A 22,964-nucleotide genomic window follows, 5' to 3' on the forward strand; every position below is an offset into this window, starting at 1 on the left:
ATGACAAACCCACAGCCAACATCTTATTAAATGGGAAAAAGCTGAAAGCGTTCCCTTGAAACCTAGAACAAGACAAGGATGTTTTTTCTCACCACTCCCGTTAAACATAGCATTGGAAGTTCTGGCCAAGGCAATCAGACAAGAGAAAGAAGTAAAGGATATTCAAATAGAAAGAGAGGAAATCAAATGTTTGCAGATGACATGATTTAATACCTAGAAAACCCCATCATCTCAGCCCCAAAACTCCTTAAACTAATAATCAACTTCAGCAAAGTCTCAGGATACAAAATTACTGTGCCAAAATCACAAGTATTAGTTTACACCAGCAATAGACAAGTGGAGAGCCAAATCATGAATGAACTCTCATTCACAGTTGCTCCAAACAGAAGAAAATACCTAGGAATACAGTTAACAAGGGATATGAAGGACCTCTTCAAGGAGAACTACAAACCACAGCTTAAGGAAATAAGAGAAGACACAAACAAATGGGAAAATCATTTCATCCTCAAGAACAGGAAAAATCAATATCATGAAAATGGCCATACTGCCCAAAGTAATTTTGAGATTCAATGCTATTCACATCAAACTACCACTGATATTTTTAACATAGTTTAAAAAAAGTAAATTTAATATGGAATCAAAGAAGACCTGGTACACCCAAGACAATCCTAAGCAAAATAACAAAGCTGGAAGAATCCTGTTACCTGACTTCAAACTATACTACAAGGCCACAGTAACCATAACAGCATGGTACTGGTACCAATACAGACATGTAGAGCAATGGGGTAGAACAAAGACCTCGGAAAGAAAACCACACATTTACAACCATCTGATCTTTGACAAAACTGACAAAAACAAGCAATGGAGAAAGGATCTTCTATTTAATAAATGGCGTTGGGAATACTGGCCATCTATATGTAGAACACTGAAACTGGACCCCTCCTTTATACCTTCTACAAAAAATAACTCTAGATGGATTAAAGACTTAAATTTAAAACTTAAAACAAAACCAAGAGAACCTAAGCAATACCATTCAGGACATAGGCATGGGCAAAGACTTCATGACGAAAACACCAAAAGCAACTGCAACAATAGCCAAAACTGACAAATGAGATCTAATTAAAGAGCTTCTGCACAGCAAAAAATCTATCATCAGAGTGAACAGGCAACCTACAGAATGGGAGAAAATATTTGCAAGCTACTCATCTGACAAACTTTTAATATCCAGAATCTACAAGGAACTTAAGCGAATTTACAAGAAACAACCCCACCAAAAAGTGGGCAAAGGACATGAACAGACACTTGTCAAAAGAAGACATTTATGTGGCTGATACATATGAAAAGAAAAGCTTGACATTACTGATTATTAGAGAAATGCAAATCAAGACCACAATGAAATACCACCTAATGCCAGTTAGAATGGTGATAATTAAAAAGTCAAGACACAGGCCTGGTGCAGTGCCTCACACCTGTAATCCCAGAACTTTGGGAGGCCAAGCGGGGCAGATCATGCAGTCAGGAGATTGAGACCATCCTGGCCAACATGGTGAAACCTGTCTCTGCTAAAAATGCAAAAATTAGCTGGGTGTGGTGGCACGTGCCTGTAATCCCAGCTACTCAGGAGGCAGAGACAGAAAAGTCCCTTGAACCCAGGAGGTGGAGATTGCAGTGAGCTGAGATCATGCCATTGCACTGCAGCCTGGCGACAGAGCGGACTCCATCTCAAACAAAAACAAACAAACAAACAAACAAAAACACAGATGCTGATGAGTCTGTGGAGAAATAGGAATGCTTTTACACTGTTGGAGGGAATGTACATTAGTTCAACTATTGTGGAAAACAGTGTGGTGATTCCTCGGTTATCTAAAACCAGAAATGCCATTTGACCCAACAAATCCATTACTCGGTATATACGCAAAGGAATGTAAATGATTCTGCTATAAAGATGCATGCACACCTATGTCTATTGCAGCACTATGTATAGGACACACAGGGACAAAAAGGTGAAAACAATAGATACTGGGGACAACTAGAGGGCAGAGAGAGGGAGGGGGGAGCATGCGCTGAAAAAGTACCTATTGGGCACTATGGTGACTATCTGGGTGATGGGACTGTCTGTACTTCAAACCTCACTCTTATATATTAAACTCACATAAAAAAAAATCCTGCAATTGTATCTTCATTATGTTTTAAAAACTATAAAATATACTTAGGCATATATTAACAAAAATGGCATTGCACAAATTAAAAATAAAAGGGAGTAGAATTAAGTGTGCATATTGAATACATTGTGATTTTTTTTTTTTTGCTTCTGAAACTTCAGAGAGAAGTTAATAACACTTGTAGCCCCATGAAGATCCTAGGAATGTTCATCTCAGTTTCACAATGCTTACTCTTTTACTCATACGAGACTCTTGCCTTTAAATTTTATTGGGCTGACTTTTTTTCTTTACAAATTTTTGGTATTTCTTCTGGAAAAGCTGTTCTTAATACCTCTTTTCAACACAAATTCCTACAGCTTGGCCAATGGCTCTCATAGTTGACTACCCTGTGGATTTATAATTTGTTCCTCAGGCATACGAAATTGGCAGACGTACAATTCTGAAATGTATTTTAGCAATGATGAATTATGGTATTTTATAATGATATTCCAGGATTGAGTTGTACTGTTCACTAAAAAGAGTCATATCTTTATTATTTAGGTAGTTGATTGCCAGACGTATCTGTACATTTGTCACAAGTACCTGATGCTAAAAAATATTTATGCCTTGCTTATTATAAGGAAAAATTGGAAACCACTCAAATGTCCAACAGTGCAGGAATAATTAAATCATGTTAAAGTAATTAAATCATGTTACAGCCATGCTATGGGATCCTATCCTGTCTCTAAAAAGAAAGTAGATATGAATTTATAAGCATGTGTCAGGCTCCTTATTAAACACTTGATACATATTATTTTATTTAATTCTCAAAACAATCTTATGAAATTCCCATTTTGTAGATGAAGACACAGACTTACTCAAGTTTATACAGTTAACATAAGTCATTAGACCTGCGTTTTAATGGAGCTTCTGGCCAAATCATGCACCACATAATGATGTTTTCTCTGTCAATGATAAGACAACATATATGACACTGACACCATAAGGCTATAATACTATATTTTTACTGCACCCATCCTTTGTGTAGTTATGTTTAGATATACAAATGTCATTGTGTCACAGTTCCCTAAAGTATCTAGCAAAGCAGAATCGTATACAGATATGTATCCAAAGAGCAATAGGCTGTGCCATACTGCCTAGGTGTGCATATACTCTAAGTTCACTCTATGATGTTCACACAACTATAAAGTTGCCTAACAATGAAATTTTTAGGATGTATCTGCAACGTTAAATGATTCATGACTGTACAATACTTAAATTTCTGCTTACATGAAATGAAAAGGAAAGGATTCTCGGACAGAAAAGTAGGAAGCAACAAATTTGCTTCCCCATTTAGACAATAGTTGCACAGGCCGAATCTCTCAGATGTAACTATTTTGAGGTTCTGGAGTTTAATGAACACCAACCCTGTAGGCTGAGCATCTGAGGAGCCACATCATGATCCAGCAGGCAGCAGAAGGACACAGAGAGTGAGGAGGAGCGAAGCTGGGAACCAGCCTGTCAGGGCTCAGCATGGAGCCAGGAGAATCTCTCCAGCACAAGAAAGACTGAGTGTATGGCAGCCCAGTGTTATCCATGCTTTCCACAGGGATCTGTGCCTTTCCCCACACCTCCCCCACTGTGCCACTAGGCCAAGGCCAAGAGCACCCTAGATGTTTTACAGGTGCAACTCTCAAATCCAAGGGGATCTATACAAGCCTTGGGCCCTGGATCAGACCAGCAACAATTCCATAGCCCCAGTAAAGGCCATAGTTGCAGTGTCTGGGGGCGATAACATTGCTCCACTCTCACTTGCTAGTTGGAACTCATGGCTTATGACCCAGTGGTCTCACTTTGCCCTGAACTCAGCTGACCACTCCACCCATTCCCTCCACTGGTAGCCAGGCAGGAAACACTTGCTAGAGCTTCTAGCCCAGTGGCCCTACTACTGTGTAAACTCAGCCAGAGGATGCAGCTTCCTGTAGTCTTGGAAGACACCCAGATGGCAGGGCATGTGACCCCATCGACCACCTAAGCTGGTAGCCAGGCAGGCAAGGCATACTAGAGCTTCTAGCTCTGCAGTTCTAATTTGGTGTAAACTTAGCTGGAAAGTTCAGCGTCCTGTTACTCTTAGACACCTAGACAGCAGGGCACGCAACATTATCCAACCCCACTGCTGATAGCCAGGCAGGCAACACTTCCTAAATCTTCCAGCCCATAGGCCCTTCTTCGATGGGAACTCAGCTGCCAGGTGCAGCCTTCTGATGTCCTAGGAAGCACCTAGATGTCAGGATGAGCATTTTCACACACCCTCACCACTGATAGCCAGATGAGCCACACCTACTAGAGCTTCTAGACAAGCAGTCCTACTTCTGCCTGAATATGCCAAAGAGGACAGCTTTTCGTTGCCCCGAAAAAACCCAGACAGAAAGATGGTCAACTTCACCCACCCCCTAACTCCCTTAGCCAGACAAGCCTCACCCACTACAGCTTCCAACCCAGCAATCCTGGTTCTACCTGAACTTTGTAAGCAGGTGCAGCCCCATGTTTCCCTGGGAAGCACACAGACAGCAGATCAGGGTTGACTGGGCAAAAACAAGGCTTCTCACCTACTCCAGCCCCTGCCTTGGGGAACACTGTAGAACAGACTGCCCAACAAAAAGAAACCCAGGCACAGAAACAATAATTAGAGGGGGCTAATCCACAACCCAGGAGCAGACTAGAATCTAAGCCCGATGACGGGACCCACCTTAATTAAACCCACGAGAACATAGAGAAAGGTAAAAGCAAAGATAAATGCAAACACAAAAGAAAATAAAGTAAAACACCTCATTCAAAGGACAACAACTTCCGAGATTGAAGGAACATCACAGATGAGAAAGAACCTACACAGGTGAGAAAGAACCAGCACAAGAACTCTGGCAACTCAAAAAGCCAGAGCATTTTCTTATCTACAAACGATTGCATTAATTCCCCAACAATGGCATTTAACCAGGCTGAAATGATGGGAATAGAATTCAGAATACGGATAGAAACAAGGTTCATCAACCAAGGAAATAGTCAAAACCCAATCCAGTGATTTTAAGGAATATACTAAAGCCATGCAGGAGATGAAAAACAAAATGACAACTTTAAGACAGAACCACACTAAGATCATAGAACTGAAAAACTCACGTGAAGAGTTTCAGAATGCAAGTATTAACAGCAGAACAGACCAAGTTGAGGAAAGAAATTCAGAGCTTCAAGATCTGTTCTCTGAAATAACTCAGACAAAAATGTAAAAATAAAGAAGAATGAACAGAACCTATAAAAAATATGGGATTATGTAAAGAGGAAATCTGAAAGACAGGAAGAGAAAGAAAGCAACTTGGTAAACAAACTTTAAAATGTCATCCCTAAAAATTTTCCCAACCTCTCTAGAGAGGCCAGACTTCAAGTTCAGGAACACCTGTGAAATACTAAAGGATGAGACAACTCCCAAGATACATAGTTATCAAATTCTTGGAGGTCGAATGAAAGGAAAAATGTTAAAGGCAGCTAGAGAGAAGGGGCAGGGAACCTTATTAGACCATCAGTGGATCTTTGAGCATAAATCCCAAAAACCAGAAGAGTATGAGGACCCCTATTCGACATTCTTAAAGAAAATGATACCCAACCAAGAATTTTATATCCAGCCAAACTAAGTTTCTTTCACAAGGGAAGTGGAAATAAGATCCTTTTTCAGAAAAGCAAATACTAAGGAGCTTTGTTACCACCCAATCTTACAAGTGTTCTGAAGACAGTACTAAACATGGAAACAAAAGACCATTGCCAGCCATTAGAAAAACACACTTAAGTACAAAACCTTTGAAATTATAAAGCAACCACACAAGTTTGAATAATAACAAGCGAACAACATGATGACAGGAACAGATCCACACATATCCTAAGCTAGAATGTAAATGAAATAAGTGCTCCAACTAAAAGGCACAGAGTGGCACGGTGAATAGGTGCAAGACCAAATAGTATGTTGTCTTCAATAGACCTATCTCACATGTAATGACACCCATATATGTGCTTAAAGTAAAAGGATGGAGAAAAATTTACCAAGCAAGTGGAAAACAGGAGAAAGCAGAGGATGCTATTCTAGTTTCAGACAAAACAGACTTTAAACCAATAACAATCAGAAAAGACAAGAAAGGGCATTACATAACGGAAAACATCTCAATTCAAAAACAAGAGCTAACCTAAATATCTATTCACCCAACACAGAAGCACCCAGATTCATAGGCAGTTTTTGTAGAGACCTACAGAGTGACTTAGATAAGCACACAGTAATACTCAGAGACTTCAACACTCCACTGACAGACAGTTGAGGCAGAAGACTAACAAAGATATTCAGGCCTTGAACCCAACACTTGACCAAACAGTCAAAATAGATATCACCAGAACACTTGACCTAAAGACAACAGAATATATAGTTCCTCATCTGCACATGATAAATAATCTAAAATCAACAACACAATAGGACATAAAACAATCCTCAGTAAGTTTTTTTCTTTTTTTATAAAAGAGCTCTCTATGAACAAACAATAGCCAACATCATGTTGAATGAGCAAAAGCTGGAATCAATTCCCTTCAAACCAGGAGCAAAACAAGGATGCTCTCTCTCACCACTCCTATTAAACTTAGTACTGAAAATTTTCATCAGAGCAATCATGCAAGAGAAAGAAAAAACAGGCATCTAAATAGAAAGAGGAAGTCAAAGTATGTCTCTTTGGCGACAATATATTTATCTACCAAGAAAACCCCATAATATCTGCCTGAAAGCTCCTTGATTTGACAAATAACTTCAGCAGTATCATCATACAAATTCAATGTACAAAACTTGGTAGCATTCCCATATACCAACAATATCCAAGCTGAGAGACACATCAAGATTGCAATCTCATTCATGATTGCCACAATAATAAAATACCTAGCGATACAGCTAACCAGGGAGATGAAAAATCGTTATAACAAGAAGTAAGAAACACTGCTCAAGGAAATCAGAAGTGAAAAAAATAGAAAAATTTTCCATGTTCATGAATAAGAAGAATTGGTCTTGTTAAAGTGGCCATAATATTCAAAGCAATCTACAGATTCAATGCTATTTCTAGAAATCTAGCAATGACATTCTTTACAGAATTAGAAAAAGAAACTATTCTAAAATTCATACAAAAAAGAGGCAATTTCAACCCCAAACAAAAAAGAACAAAGTTGGAGTCCTCACATTATCTGATTTCAAACAACGTTATAAAGCTATAGTAACCAAAATTCCATGACAGTGGTACAAAGACGGACACATAGAGCAATGAAACAGAATAGAGCACCCAGAAACAATGCTGCAGCACTATGGCCATCTGATCTCTGACAAAGTTGACAAAAACAAGCAATGGGGAAAAGACTTTCTATTTGATAAATAGTGCCAGATAACTTAATAGCCATATGCAGTTGATTGAGGCCGGATTATTCCTTCCACCATATACAAAAACTCAACTCAGGATGAATTAAAGGTAACATTCAGATTCTCTAAGTAACTTAAAAAAAGTCCCATAAAAAAAACCTACTCCATTAAAAAGTGGTCAGAGTACATAAACAGTTACTAATGAATTACAAGTTGAATATTAATTTATAGTTTACTGATCAATTTAATAAAAAAGCAACTGTTTTTATGTATCCTATAATTATATCTTCACCTCTTTTCTTTCATTCTCATATTTCCTAAGTTCTGCCTGGCTTTTAGATAAAAATAATTATAACCACATTCACATAGAATGTTTCGATAGTTTGTGTTCTACTTCTTTTAAATGTAATTGCTTTCTAACTCTTGAATCAAACTGCCAGATTTAAATCCAGGCTGTAACTCTTATTACCTCAGTAAGCCTGGGCTTCAATGTTCAATATGAGCAATAATAAGAAGCACCAAGAATTGTTGTGACAATTAAATAAGATAATACTTATAAAACACAGTACCTAACACAGAGTAAGATCTCAATAAAGATTTCCCAGCAGTGGCGGCTGTATTGAGTACTAGTGATAATGACCACGGTAACATCTCTTAAGCTACTTAATGACTCTTGAATGGTGGCATTTTTCAGGAAGAAGTGACCAGAATTTTCAGAGCATATAACCTTTTCTGCCAATAAAAGAACCAGATCTGTCTGAACAGTGACGGGATCTCACAAGTGATCTTGGAGAGATTGAGGCTGCTTCCCAAGTATGTAGTCTAGCTTTACAATTCTCAAACTCCTACATGTTATTCATTGTACTAGATGTTCGGAAAAACAGTAAAGAAGGAAATCTTTCCTTTTAGGAAATTTCTAGTCAAGTTTGAGAGAAAATGAAGAGTCCATTTTAATACATTGTAAGTACTAAATGTGAAGTCCTTTTAGGGCAAAGAAACAGCCAACCCAGTTTGAGAGACAAATGGGCAAGATGTAAGACGAAATGATGTTTAAACTTTCACCAAAAACAACCTAGTATATGCTCTTTGTTCTTCCAGAGCAATTGGACAATGAATGATTTTACCATCAGAGTTTTAGTCTCCTGGTACATCTGACTTTTAATTATATCAATGATGAAAACCATCATACTCAATTCCCCATTTAGATAATGCTGACATTACTCTCATTAAATAAAAAATAACAGCACCTGTAATGCATAGAAGAATCATTGCGACCTTGCAAAAGATATTGCCGGAAGACATATGGAAGCAAATATTTTGGCAAAATTCAAAAAAAGAAACTAGACATAAAACTCAAAATTAATCATAAAAGTCAAATGAGTTCCACTTGGCTGAATTACATATGTAAGGGCCATTTGGATCCATCCTCTCTTTAGGTCAGGGAGGAAAATCTCACTATTTTATATTGCACTCGTCAACTAGGTAGTTTATGGAGGTTTTGTCCCTTTGTCTTACTCTAAAGCATATGGCATAGACCACCATCAAAGGAAGGACGATGTACCATTGGTTTACTCCAGTGTGGCAAGCCTTGTGGTCCTATGTCAAAGAATGCTCTATATTTCTTCATTCTTGTATTCTTTTTAAAAAAATTCTTCCAATAATAAAAACAAAGATTCGGTCATAAACAACATGTAGCCACGATTATTTTTTTTATTTTTTGTTTTTTATTATTATATTTTACGTTCCGGGGTACATGTGCACAACGTGCATGTTTGTTACATAGGTATACATGTGCCATGTTGGTTTGTTGCACCCATCAACTCGTCATTTACATTAGGTATTTCTCCTAATGCTATCCCACCCGACCCCCCACCCCTCGACAGGCCCCAGTGTGTGATGTTCTCCTCCCTGTGTCCATGTGTTCTCATTGTTCAACTCCCACCTATGAGTGAGAAAATGTGGTGGTTGTTTTTTTCTTCTTGTGTAACTTTGCTGGCAGTGTGGCCCCCATGGCACCCCTAATCTGCCCCCCGCCACTAGCAGTGTAGCCCCCGGATAGCACATCCAACACACTACCAGTTCTAGGCAATGTAACCCCAATACTCCCCCCCAAAGCACTCCCCCCACACTGCAGGCAGTGTACCACCCCATAGTGCCCACAGTCTGACGCAGCCACGAGTGTTGCTGCACTAGATAGAGTCCCAAACCCGCCTCCCCCCACCCCACCACGGGCAGTTCAGCTCCTGATGGCGCACCCCCCAGTCACAGGCAGTGCAGCACCCAACAACGCCCCTAAACCACCCCCCACTGCCAGCATTTAGCCCCAGGTAACTCCACCCAAGCCACCCCCTGCTGCGGGCAGTGAAGCAGAAGATAGCACCCGTAACCCTTCCCCAGCCACCAGCAGTACACGTTAGTGTACACAACCTGCCTCCCCCCACCACTCCTGCCACTGTGGGCAGTATAGCCCCAGATATACCTGCCCCACCACCAGCAATGTAACCTCGGAGGGTGCCCCCAATCAGACCACCACCACAGGCAGCGTAGCCTCTAGCAGTGAGCCCCAACAGGACACCCAACCCTTGCCCCCAGAAGCGTACAGGGCAGCCCGGGAACACTCACCTACCCCATCACATTTCTATTACTGTGGCCGAGCTGCAGTCTCCAGCATCACCACCGACCACAGCGAGGCGAGCCGAGCTGCGGTGGCACAGGCTCCAGCCTCCAGCATGTGGCGGTGCCTCTTCCTTCTCCTAGTCCTCCAGCCCGGCAGGAGAAGCTCCCGATGCCGGCCGCCCTCCTACTGCTCTGTCGCCACCACCAAACGCAGCGAGGTAGTGTCCCAGGCTCCAGGGCTCCAGGCTCCATCCATCCTCCGGCCTCCAGCAGGCAAAAGGCAGCAACCTCCCCCAGTTCTCTAAGGCAGGCACAGAGAAGATCCTTTACTCCACACAGAAGAGCCTGAAATGAGGTGAAGCGAACCCAGCATGCTTTATATATACCGTGGTTATGCAAATGAGGTTCCTGGACTACACGTTCTGATTGGACGAGAGAAAAACCTCTAGGCGTACTCTGATTGGACTTTATTTTCATGCCGTGATTGGTTGTGTTAAGACTTGCTCTCATCCAATCAGAATGTGATAATAAAGTCCAATCAGAGTAAGCCTGGTGGTTTTTTTTTCTCATCCAATCAAAACATGCAGTCCAGGAACTTCCGTGGGCCTAACCGCAGTATATAAATGATGCTGAAGCTCACTGATGCTTTTTCAGGTTCTGCCATCTTCCTGTCTAGCTGGGCGTAGAGGACTAGAAGTCTGGAGTCGCAGGCCATATGCTGGAGGCTAGAGCCGCGGGAGCGCAGCTCGCCTCGCTGCGGTTGTTGGAGGCTAGAGGCACGGGAGCGCAGCTCACCTCACTGTGGTTGTTGGCAGCGACGGAGACAGCGCGGCTGGAGAGGTAGGAGAAGGAAAACAGTTTTGGGATAGATGGAGGGGAGGAAAGAGGGTAGTTAGTGCCAAAGGGAAAAAAGGATAGCTTAGCAAGAGAACGTGTGGTGAAAAGATGGCGGGGAAAAAAGTTTTTGGGTAGTTGGAGGCGGAAAAACAGGGTGGAGCGGCAAGGAAGGAAAGTTTTGCAGAAAGACGGTGGGTAAAAAGTTTCAGGGTGGATGGAGGGGCAAGAGGGTTGCAAGTGGGAGGAGGAAAGAGGGTGGTGATGGGGGAAAACGGGGGCAAGCAGTAGGGAGAGGAGGTTTTGTGAAAAGACGGGAGAAAATACGGGGGGGGGGAGTTTTTGGGTGGAGGAGCAAAAGAGGGCAGCAAATGGGAGGAGGAAAAACGGTAGCTAGCAGGAGGAAGACAAGGTTTTGTGAAAAGACAGTGGCAGAAAAGAAAGACGGTGGAGAAAGAAAAGACGGTGGGTAAAAAGTGTTTCGATAGATGGAGGGGGGTAAAGAGGGTGACGAGGAGGAGGAAAGAGGGTGGCGAGAGGGAGCAGGGATAGAGGGTTGGGAAAACGACGGAAAAATAGTTTGGGGTAGATGGGAGGGCAAAAAGGAGGGTGGCAAGCAGGATGGGGAAAGAAGAGCACGAGTGGTCAAGGAGGGAGACTTTGAAAAGATGGGGAAAGTTTTGGGGTGTAGATGGGGGAAAGAGGGAGGTCAGCAGGAGTGGGGAGAAGGCTTTGTGAAAAGACGGGGGAAATGTTTGGGTGGATGGAGAAGAGAAAGAGAATGGCAAGGAGAAACGGGGAAAGACGATGAAGAAAGCAGTTTCTGGGTAGATGAGGGGAAAAGAGGGTGGTGAGCAGCAGGGACGGGGAGAAGGTTTTGGGAAAAGACGGGGGAAAATGTTTTTGCTTAGATGAGAGAGCAAAAGAGGGTGATGAGAGCGGGGCGGGGGAAGGGTAGCCAGGGATAAGGTGAAAAGACGGTGGGAAGAAACAGTGGGGAAAGGGTTTGGGTAGATGGATGGGGAAAAGAGTGTTGAGCAGGAGAGTAGAGAAGGCTTTGTGAAACGATCGTGAGGAAAAAATGAAGACGTTTGGGGGAAGATGGTGGAAGAAAAAGGGTGGCAAGAGGGAGGGGGCCGGCCAGAGGAGGTCGGGAAAAGAAAGTAGGGAAATAATCGTGGGGGACAAAGGTTTTGGGTAGATTTTTTAAATAAGATCATTTGTATTTTTGCTTTTGAGTAGTTTGAGTTATTTATATATTTTGTGTATGAACTCCTTGCCTGATGCATAGTTTGCAAGTATTTGCTTCCATTCTCTGGGTTGTTTCTTCATTTTTAAAAATATTTTACATTTTTTAGAGTTTTGCTCTGTCGCCCAGGTTGGAGTGCAGTGGCGCGATCTCGGCTCACTGCAAGTTCTGCCTCCTGGGTTCATGCAATTTTCCTGCCTCGGCCTCCTGAGTAGCTGGGACTACAGGCGCCGGCCACCACGCCTGGCCAATTTTTTAGTAGTTTTAGTAGAGACGGGGTTTCACCGTGTTAGCCAGGGTGGTCTCGATCTCCTGGTCTTGTGATCGGCGCGCCTCAGCCTTCCAAAGTGCTGGGTGTACAGGCGTGAACCACCGCGCCCGGCCTGTGTCTTCATTCTACCGATTGGTTTCTCTGCTTTGCAGAAGGTTTTAAGTTTAGTGTAATTACATCTTTGCTTTTGTTCCTTGTGCTTTTGATGTCTGTTTGAAAATTCCTTGTCCTCTCCAGTTTCATGAAGCGTTTATCCTATGTTCTCTAGTAGTTTCATAGTTTCAGGTCCTACATTTAAATCTTTATTTTGAGTAGATGTTTGTATATGGTAAGATAACGGCCTAGATGGATTGTTGTACATGTGGGTGTTGGGTTTTTCTAGCACAGTTTATTGAAGAGATTGTCCTTCCCAAAAGTGTGTTCCTGGTGCCTTTGTTAAAAATGGGTTGGCCGGGCACGGTGGCTCACGCTTGTAATCCCAGCCCTTTGGGAGGCAGAGGCGGGTGGATCGCGAGGTCAGGAGATCGAGACCACGGTGAAACCCCGTCTCTACTAAAAATACAAAAAATTAGCAGTGCGTGGTGGCTAGCTGTAGTCCCAGCTACTCGGAGAGGCTGAGGCAGGAGAATGGCGTGAACCCGGGAGGCGGAGCTTGCAGTGAGCAGAGATCGCGCCACTGCACTCCAGCCTGGGGGACAGAGCGAGACTCCGTCTCAAAAAAAAAAAAAAGGGTTGACAATAAATGGCGTGAATTTATTTCTGATTTCTCTATTGTGTTTCACTGGTCTGTCATTCGTTCATCTGTCTCTCCCCCGCCCCTTTTATTGATAGTATAATGCTGTTTTGATAGTACCATGCGTGCTATAGATTTGTAGTATATTTTGAAATCAGGTAGTGTGATGCTTCCACCTTTTCTTTTTATTCCAGATTCTTTTGTCTGTCAGGTATTTTGCATTTCCATATGAATTTTAGGATGCTTTTTTTCTATTTGTATTAAGAATGCCTTTTGTAATTTCCTAATGCTATCCTTCCTGTAACTTAAGACGGGGATTGCATTGATTCTGTAGATCCCATTGGCTGATAAAGATATTTTAACAATATTCTTCTAGTGCATGGACATGGGATATCTTTCCATTTACTTATGCCTGTTTTAATATCTTAAAAAGGGGTTAATATTCAAAATACATAGGCAACTCAAACATCTCAATAGCAAGAAAACAAATGATTGTGCTTTTTAAAAATGGGCAAAAGACCTGAGTAGACATTTCTCAAAGTTACATGCGTGGCCAACAGGTATATGAGAACATGCTGAATATCAGAAATCATCAGGGAAATGCAAGTTAGAGCCAGAAGGAGGTGTATCACCTTGTACTCGGCATATGTATTTCTTTCTGAAGGTTTTTGTTGGCATGATTGTTCTTTTTTGCTTGTTTTGTTTGCTTGTTCGATGATATGTTTTTCTTTTTTCCCTATAGGCACATTTATTGAAGTGGCAGCAAACTAAAAAGTGCACAGATCGTGAATGCCTAGCTCTACGTATTTTTCCAAGGTGAACCACCACACAGATTAACTCCTAACAGAATTATCAGCACCCCAAAGCCTTTTTGTATCTTCTCCCAGTCACAATCCACATTTTCGCTACCCATTGGTTAGTTACTATGCTTACCATCTGGGTGAAGGCATAATTTGTACACGAAATCTAAACAATGTACTATTTACTTACGTAAAAAACCTAAACATGTACCTGCTGAACCTGAAATGAATAATATCTTCCCAGAATATTGCCTATAGGAACAAGTCTGAATTCCTTAATACAGAGTAAAATGGTAATAAAATTCTTGCCCTGATTTTCTTTCTTAGGCCTATGTCATGTCAACACTACCCATCACCATTCTTCCCCAAACTCTTTCATTTTTTTGAGCCTAAAACCCTTAATACATTGAATTTTTGTTCAATATTTGTTACATGTCCAAAACTATCCTAAGCTGCTGGACTCATGCTCTTTCACAATTTCTTTTCTGTTCCTTTCAGACCAGTGATACTGATTTGTAATCTGTCTTTTCCTGAAAATTTCCTATTTCCAAATGTCAAAAAAAGAACTTACAATTTTTGTCTCTCCCTTTCCGTAACACTTACGAATGTCATTGACATAGCCATAATAATTATGAGATGTACATTTACACACATTTCTTGTTTTCCTACTTTGGATGTCCTTAAGATCAGAGATTATATTTTACTCATTTGTATTCCTATCAGAAAAAAAACTAGCTTAAATGTAATATATATTCAGTAATTGTTTGAATGCAAAATGTATTAAAATAGTGTAAGTATCCAAGTTGGTGATTCAGTTTAATCTCTTCTGATACCCCCACCCCAAAAAGGCATATGTAAAAGTGCATAAAACTGTGTGTATGCATATGTAGATCAATAGATAGAAGCATCTGTGAACAAAAAATTTAGGAAATGATTATCTTAGAAACACTTTAGCATCAAATCTTATTCATTTGTTATAGCTTTTGGGGAAAAGTTGGATTTTTGTTACATGGGTAAGTTCTCTCTCTAGTAGTAATTCCTGAGATTTTGGTGCACACTGTACCCAATCTGTATTCTTTATTCTTCGCCCCTCTCCCCACATTCCCCTTGTCTCCAAAGTCCCTTATATCATTCTTATGCCTTTGCAACCTCATAACATAGCTCCCACTTATAAGTGAGATCATACAAAATTTGGTTTTCCATTCCTGAGTTACTTCACTCAGAATAACTGTTTCCAGCTCCATCCAGGTTGCTGAAAATGCCATTATTTCATTCATTTTTATGTCTGAGTAGTAGTCCATGCTGTGTATATGCCACCTTTACTTACTCATTGGCCAATGGACATTTAGGCTGGCTTCATATTTTTGCAATTGTGAATTTTGCTACTATACACATGTATGTGCAAGTGTATTTTTCATACAATGACTTCTTTTCCTCTGAGTAGAGACCCAGTAGTGCGAGTGCTGGATGAAATGCTAGTTCTACTTCTAGTTATTTAAGGAATCTCCATACTGTTTTCCATATGGGTGGTACTAGTTTACATTCCCACCAGCAGTATAAAAGTGTTCCCTTTTCACCATATTCACCCCAACATTTATTATTTTTTGTTTTTAATTCTGGTCATTCTTGGATCTCATTGTATTTTTAATTTGCATTTCCCTGGTAATTAGTGATGTTGAGCATATTTTCATGTTGGTTGGCCATTTGTATAACTTTTTTTGAGGATTGCCTATTGATGTCTTTTGCCCACTTTGTAAATTTAATTTAATACTAATCCTATTATATATATATACAAGAATAGATATATATTATTACATACATAATAGTAGGATATAAAAGAATGTTATGTTCTTATATATATGTAATAGTAGAATATATATATATATGTATATATATATTCTTTTTAGAGACAGAATCTCACTTTGTTGCCCAGGCTGGAGTGCAGTGGCACAGTCAGTTCACTGGAGCCTTGAATTCCTGGGCTCAAGCAATCCTCCCACATAAGCCGCCTGAGTAATTGCAACTACAGACACTACCATGCCCAGCTAATTTGGTAGAGACAGGGTCTTGCTGTATTGCCAAGGCTAGCCTTGAACTCTTGGCCTTGAGCAATCCTCTCACTTCAGCCTCCTAAAATGGTAAAATTACTGGTGTTAGCCACCTCACCCAGCATATAAAAATATGATAATATCAAATACATAGAGAGATATCCACAGTTATAAAAACTACCATAAGAATACAATTATGTATATAAACAAAACTTCTTGGTGAAAAATAAAATTTGATCTTAAATATAACTATTATACTTGTAGTAAACTATTATGTGATCCAGATTTTCTTTGGAGCAAGATACAAACTGCTATAAAGAAACCATCACAGGATAATTTTTTCCTTGAGAAATAAATTTTTTGTTAATTTTACCAAAAATGAATTGTATGATGTCCTTTGAGAAATATTTAGAATTTAAGAATGTTAGTTGGCATTTGTGTGAGTGAGGCATAATGTGTGAATACTCATGTTAGGAGATTTTGAATATTTTATCTATTATAATGTATGCCCAAGTGATCAATATTAAGAAGAGTGCTTACAATGTATTAATACATAGGATATGAATAGAGTTTCTTGCTCTCAAAGACCCAATAGCATATATTATGTATAAACAATTTCAAACTAGCTGTATGCTTAAGCTGTCTTTTCTAGAAAATGTAACCAACTTAGACACGTAAGTGGCAAGAATATATAGTTTGACATTTCCTCCGTGCTACATGAAAGGAAAAGTAAAGGTGTACTTTGAAGGACATTGGCCTGTGGCATAAACAATGGAAAAGAAAACAGTAAAATTAGCACTTTACTTATGTTTATGTCCATTTATTATGTGAAAATAGAGACAAACTACATCAAAATTATCCAACAATGTACACTTAATCTAATATCTAGCAAGAGGAAAACTGAACACAAAATAATAAAATGATCCATTCAGATCATTAGAAACTAGTAAAAGGTTTTCACGCTGAAGGAGAAATATATAAAATTTAAGAAATAAGCACTGTAGATTGGTTATAAAGCTTATTTGACATTGAAACACTAATGTTTACCTTGTTATTCATCATACGCAAACAATATACAGACCCACAAGGAGAGAGGGTAGTGGAAAAAAATAGAAAGTTACTCATTTTCACCAGGCACAGCAAGGAAAGCTCCAGAAGAAATACAGCCTTGAACTAGAAATTGCATCAAAATATCAGTCTCCTGGTTTTTCTCCTCCTGCTTCTCATTTTCTTTCACTAGTTGTTTCTACTTTTCCCAGACGACACAATATTGAATTATGAATTGCCTATGGTGCAGTGTCAATGTTCGATTTTCTCTTAACTCAGTCTCTGAGTGATCGAATCCATGTCCATGTTTTATATACCATCCCTAAAGTTAAGGCAACATTTTAATCTCTAGCCAAATTTCTCTCCTAGATCCTATATTTATATATAGAACTATATTTAACTTGTGTTATTTCCTTAAAGGAATTTCAAATCAAATCTGTCCAGAACAGAAGTGATTTTAGTCGTCTCACCCCTTAACTTCACCTCTCCCATATCCTTGAGACCATTACTTCAATCCATTGCTTCAATCATTCCATTGCTTCAATCAGTTGCTCCTCTGTGACTCCAGAGTTACTCAGATTTTTTTTTAAGATTTTTTATTTTTTTGGAGCAATCAGGTTCATAGCAAAGTTGCGAGGAAGATACAGCAGTATCCCATTTCCTCCCTGCCCCCACACAGGGATGTCCTTCCCATTATTAACATCCCCTACAACAGTGATAAATTTATCATGATTGATGAACCTACACCCAAAGTCCATAGTTTGTTAGGTTTCGTTCTTGGTGTTGAACATTCTGTTGGTTTGGACAACTATATGATGGTATATATCCATCATTATAGCATCATACAGACTATTTTCACTGCTCTAAAAACCCTCTGTGCTCTACTTACTAATTTTTCGCTCCTCCCTAACCCCTGGCAACCACACATCTTTTGAGTGTCTTGACAGTTTTTTTTTGTCTTTTCCTAAATGTCATATAGTTGAAACCGTACAGTGTGTAGCATTTTCATACTGGCTGCTTGCTTCACTTAGTAATGTTAATTTAAGTTTTCTTCATGTCTTTTCATGGCTTGATAGCTATTTTTTTGCATTGGATAATCAATTTTGGAAGTAGCACAATTTATTCAACCATTTAGCTGTTGAAAGTCATTTGGTTCTTTTCAAGCTTTGGCAATTGTGAGTAAAGCTGGTATAAATATACATGTACATGTTTCTTGTAAACATGGGTTTTTAATGTCTTTTGCTAAGTATATACCAGTGGGTGTGATTGATAGTATGGTAACAACTTAGTTTTGTAAGAAAATGACAAACTATTTTCCAAAGTGTCTGTACTATTTCTATTCTCACCAGCTATGAATGAGAGTTTCTATTCTATGTACTTGCCAGCATGTGGTGATTACAGCCTTCTGGATTTTGGCCATTCTAATAGGTGAGTAGTTATATGTCATTGTTATTTTAATTTGCATTGACTTGATTATGTATGATGTCAAATATATTTTTATATGATTGCCATATTTCTGTTTTCTTTGGTAAAGTGTCTTTTAGGATCTTTGGCTCATTTTTTAATAGGCATGGTTTTCTTATTTTTGAGTTTTAAGTGTTTTTTTGTATATTTCAGATAACAGTTCCTTATAAGATATCTTTTGCAAATAATTTCTTCCAATCTATGGCTTGTCTTTTCATTCTCTTGATAAGTGTGTTTAGCAGGGTGGAATTTTTTAAAATTTTATGTTTTAAGTTTTGCTTAGCAATTTGCTCTTTAATGCATCATGCCTTTGGTGACATATCTAAAAAGTCATCATAAGATTAGACATTTTTTTCTCTCATGTGAAATCCTAGGAGTTTTATAGTTTTGTGTTCTACGCTGAGGTCTATAATTCATTTTGTATACATTTTTGTATATATTTTTGTGAAGGGTCCAAGTTACGTGTCTAGATTTACATTTTTGTATGTGCATTTCCACTTGTTCCGGCAGCATTGATGGAAATGACTTATCTTATTTCTATTCTATTTTTTTTGTTCTTTTATCAACGATCAGCTGACTTCATTTGTGTCAATTTCTGGGGTGTCTATTGTGTTCCATAGATTAATATTTAACCAATACCACAGTGCCTTCATTACTGTAGTCAGAATTTTTAATGTGCAATATTTAAATTATTTAATCTTGTTTTAAGTGTATGCTTTATATTGCTATATTTCCAGAAAATGAGGAAGAGTGTTTTGTTTTTTGGGAAATTCTTCATGTTTTTTCTTTTAACTTGGCGTATTATAAATAAGATGATTATAATGTGTTCAATACTCATAGGTGTTTGAGAAAAAATAATCACCTTCTCTCTTAATTAAAACAGATAAAAAGAAAGGAGAGGAGGAGTGGAAAAGAGAGGGAGAGGGAGAAAAAGAGAAAGAGGAGGAGGACAAGAAAGAGCAATTAGAATAGGTCAGCTGTGGAAAATGGCTTATAATCAAACCTAACATTTTTAATGTCAGCAGGAGAAAATCATAAAAGATTATAAAGAATTGATCAAATATTTAATTGACTGCCATAGAGAAAACATGTCTAAATGAAGAGCTGGAGGAACCACGAATATAGTCTACAGAGAGCATTATCCTCAACACAAAATGCCTACACTGTGGTTATCAATAATTGAAATTATACTTGAGGTTCCTCAACATTGACCCTGTGGAATTTTACTTTCCAGTCTGACATTAGAATTATACTCTGTGGAATACTGAACCCACTTTGTATATAATTCCAACATGAAATATAATTTTATACATGTTACTTTCTATATGAAAGATAGTATGTATGTTAGGCCTAGGTGACATTAAAGCAAAGATAAGTAATGCCAGATCCAACCAAGCTCTTAGTAGGGAAGAGATAAGAAATGAACAAATAAATTTATAAAACAAAATAGTAACAGTTTTTGAATATGTTGTGGAAAAAAATAGAAGTACATGATAGATTGCAATGAAGTAGTACCTCAGATGGAATACTTGGGAGAACATTTCTGTGGAGTTGGTATTTGTGGAGATAACCTGAAAAATGAGAAGATGCCTGCCAATTGAAACACCTTGGGAACAGCCTTCCAGGCGAGGAAGTAGCAAATGCAGAGTAATAGTTAAAGTACTTATCGTGGTGAGAAATAGGAATAAGGGCAGTGTGGCTGAACAGACTTCAATATTTGTATAAGGTGAGGATAGGGGTTTAAGCAGGGACTCCGTTCTGTAAGATGTGGAAGGCTGTATATAGAGTTTAGATTTTATTGAAAGTTCAGCAGGAAGATATTGAAGGATTTAAGCACAGAAAGGCAAGATCAAATTGACATTGTAAAAAAAATGACTCTGACTTATGCTCTATAAATAATAATTATTGATGTGGCAAATGCAGTATTCCAGGCCAGATATAATGTTGACTTGTGGTAGAATTGGGGGCCAGGGTAAAATGAGGTAGTGACAGATTTGAAGTATTTGTTGGAGGCAGAGCTCATTGTACTTACTGATGGATTTGATACAGGAGGGCATGACTGAAAGGAGAAATTAAGGGGAACTTGGATTTTAGCTTGAGAAACTAAATGGACATAAGGTCTTATATGAGACATAAGAGTTGGAATAAGTTGATGTGGCTGAAAGGAATGGAATCAAGAGTATTCTGTTCAGTTTCATAATTCAGTTATTGGGTCAGTCAAGAGCTTTGAAATATGTAAAGCACTGGGGTTTAAATGTATCATTATTTTTCTTATTATAATTCATATTCATTTTACCCATTATTACAGTTGCAATTTTCAAATGTGTGTGTAATTATTTGTTTAATGTCTTTGGTTACATGGAAGTCTGTTTTCCTCTGTAGACGCTTGATTGACATAAAAGTTCTAAATTCACTCATAATTAAGTATTTTTCAAAATAGATTTCAACGCATATTTTATTATCAGCTTTTCTGAAAAAAGTATTAATTTTCCAATGTTGAAGGTTTCCCAATTAGCACTATCTTCCAAGCACAAACTTGCTTATTTGTAAGTTCTATTGCATAATAACCCTCTTCTTTCAAGATGTTAAAATTATAGTTGCAGCTCTTTTATTTTAATTTATAGTAAATCTTTAAGATTAAGTTATATGTTTGATAGTTTTGATTTATTACCGGCCCCTCGAAACATTGATTTTCATATTTCATTGGCTCCGGTAATTGTTTATGTAGATTTTTGTTGGTGGTTTTACTGAGAAAAATAGATGGGGACATATTATATTTATTCTATCATATCAAAACAGTTCTTTGATTTGAGGTGACTCAAAGTAAATGTATGGACATTCACTTAGTGGTCCTTGGCATACCTGTCACGTTATATTCCCACAAATCTTTGTAGGCTTCATTTAACTGCCTTATAGCATGCGATGTGGCAGGAGAAAGGTATGAATTAAGTGATGAGTTTTCTCTTTGCAAAGGTTTTAGTCTGGTTTCTTTACTCTTTAAACTGGTTAGGCTTGGGTTTCTCAGAAACTGCCATTGGCTACCTTGAGATGAGGTTGTGTAAGAGGAGCTTAACTTTCCAGCAGGCCTCATGCTATTTCTTCAAAAAACAAACAAAAAATCATTTTTTAATGGATTATACAAAATGCTAGTTTCTTTAGTGGCAAGTTTCTGGAAATACTAGTTTCTTTATTATCATCGTTTTTACTTTTTGCTCCTCGAGATAATTTATTGTTACGTTCAAGAAATTTATATTCAACTGCATATTTGAATATTGCTTTACTTTTGTTTGTTCTATTTTCACGCAAAAATATGTGGGTAATGTTTTAAAATTATATATTAATATACACAAATATAACTTTTAAAACTTGTTGTTTCACTCTCTATAAGTCACAACTGCTTCATTAATTCCGTAAATCTTACTATTTTAAAGGCAGCCATGCTCTGTCACACAAGAGTTGAAGCCATGCCCTGTCACATGGAGCCATGCCCTATCACTCAGGAGTTCACTCATCATGGAGCCATGCCCTGTCACATAAAAGTTCACTCATCACAAAGAAAATGTGAGTTTTTTTAATTTTCATTTTGAAATAATTATGGAGTCACATCTAGTTATAAGAAATAATACAGAGAGATCTCGTGAGCACTATACCTAGTTTCCTCCAGTGGCATTATCTTGCAAAATGATAAAGCAATATGATACAGGGATATTGACATTAAGATATTTCGCTTATTGAGATTTCCACAGTTTTACTTGTACTTATTTATGTGCACAAATATACTGTTACACAATGTTATCAAATGTGTAGGTTTCTGTACCCACTACCGAAAGTCAAGATTCTAAACGTTCCATCACTATAAGGGGCCTTCCTTTGTATTCCCCTTTTATCATCACAGCCACATCTACTCCTCCTTAACGCCTGGCAACCAGGGATCTCTTGCATTTGGAAAACTGTATCATTTCAGAAATGTTATGTACATAGAATAATCCAATGTGTAACATTTTGTAATAGTTTCGTTTTTCCCCACTTAAAATAATTCCCCTGAAATTCATTGAAATTATTGTTAATAGCAATAGTTCATTCCTTTTCATTTCTGAATCGGCTGCCATAATATGGATAAACCATACTCAGAAAACATTTTATGTTCAGAATCACATTAATTTACTTTCCGTAAGTGCATAAAAAGTATTTCAATTAGTTTGAGTCACCCCTAGCTCTTATCTCAAAAAATCATAGTACCTGCCCTGTTTAAAATCCATGACTTTTTGAAAACTTTTCTTGAAGTTTAATATAGAAAAGTCTGCACATCAAAAAGTGTACAATTCAGTGAATTTTA

At 38.5% G+C, this 22,964-nt stretch overlaps 1 long non-coding RNA gene across 3 annotated transcripts in view; it reads left to right on the plus strand.

Annotated features, from left to right (window-relative positions):
- Nucleotides 1-10,849: 10,849 nt before the first annotated feature.
- LOC116485108 (uncharacterized) overlaps nt 10,850-22,964 on the plus strand; it is a 34,135-nt gene continuing 22,020 nt past the window's right edge. For all 3 annotated transcript variants that reach the window (XR_004252754.2, XR_009210372.1, XR_009210373.1), the window contains exons 1-4: nt 10,850-11,022; nt 14,012-14,085; nt 18,514-18,592; nt 22,060-22,189. This is a non-coding gene — a long non-coding RNA (uncharacterized LOC116485108). The remainder of the gene's footprint in view (nt 11,023-14,011; nt 14,086-18,513; nt 18,593-22,059; nt 22,190-22,964) is intronic.

Source organism: Hylobates moloch, unplaced genomic scaffold, assembly GCF_009828535.3.
Source record: "Hylobates moloch isolate HMO894 unplaced genomic scaffold, HMol_V3 SCAFFOLD_16, whole genome shotgun sequence".
NCBI lineage: Eukaryota > Metazoa > Chordata > Mammalia > Primates > Hylobatidae > Hylobates > Hylobates moloch.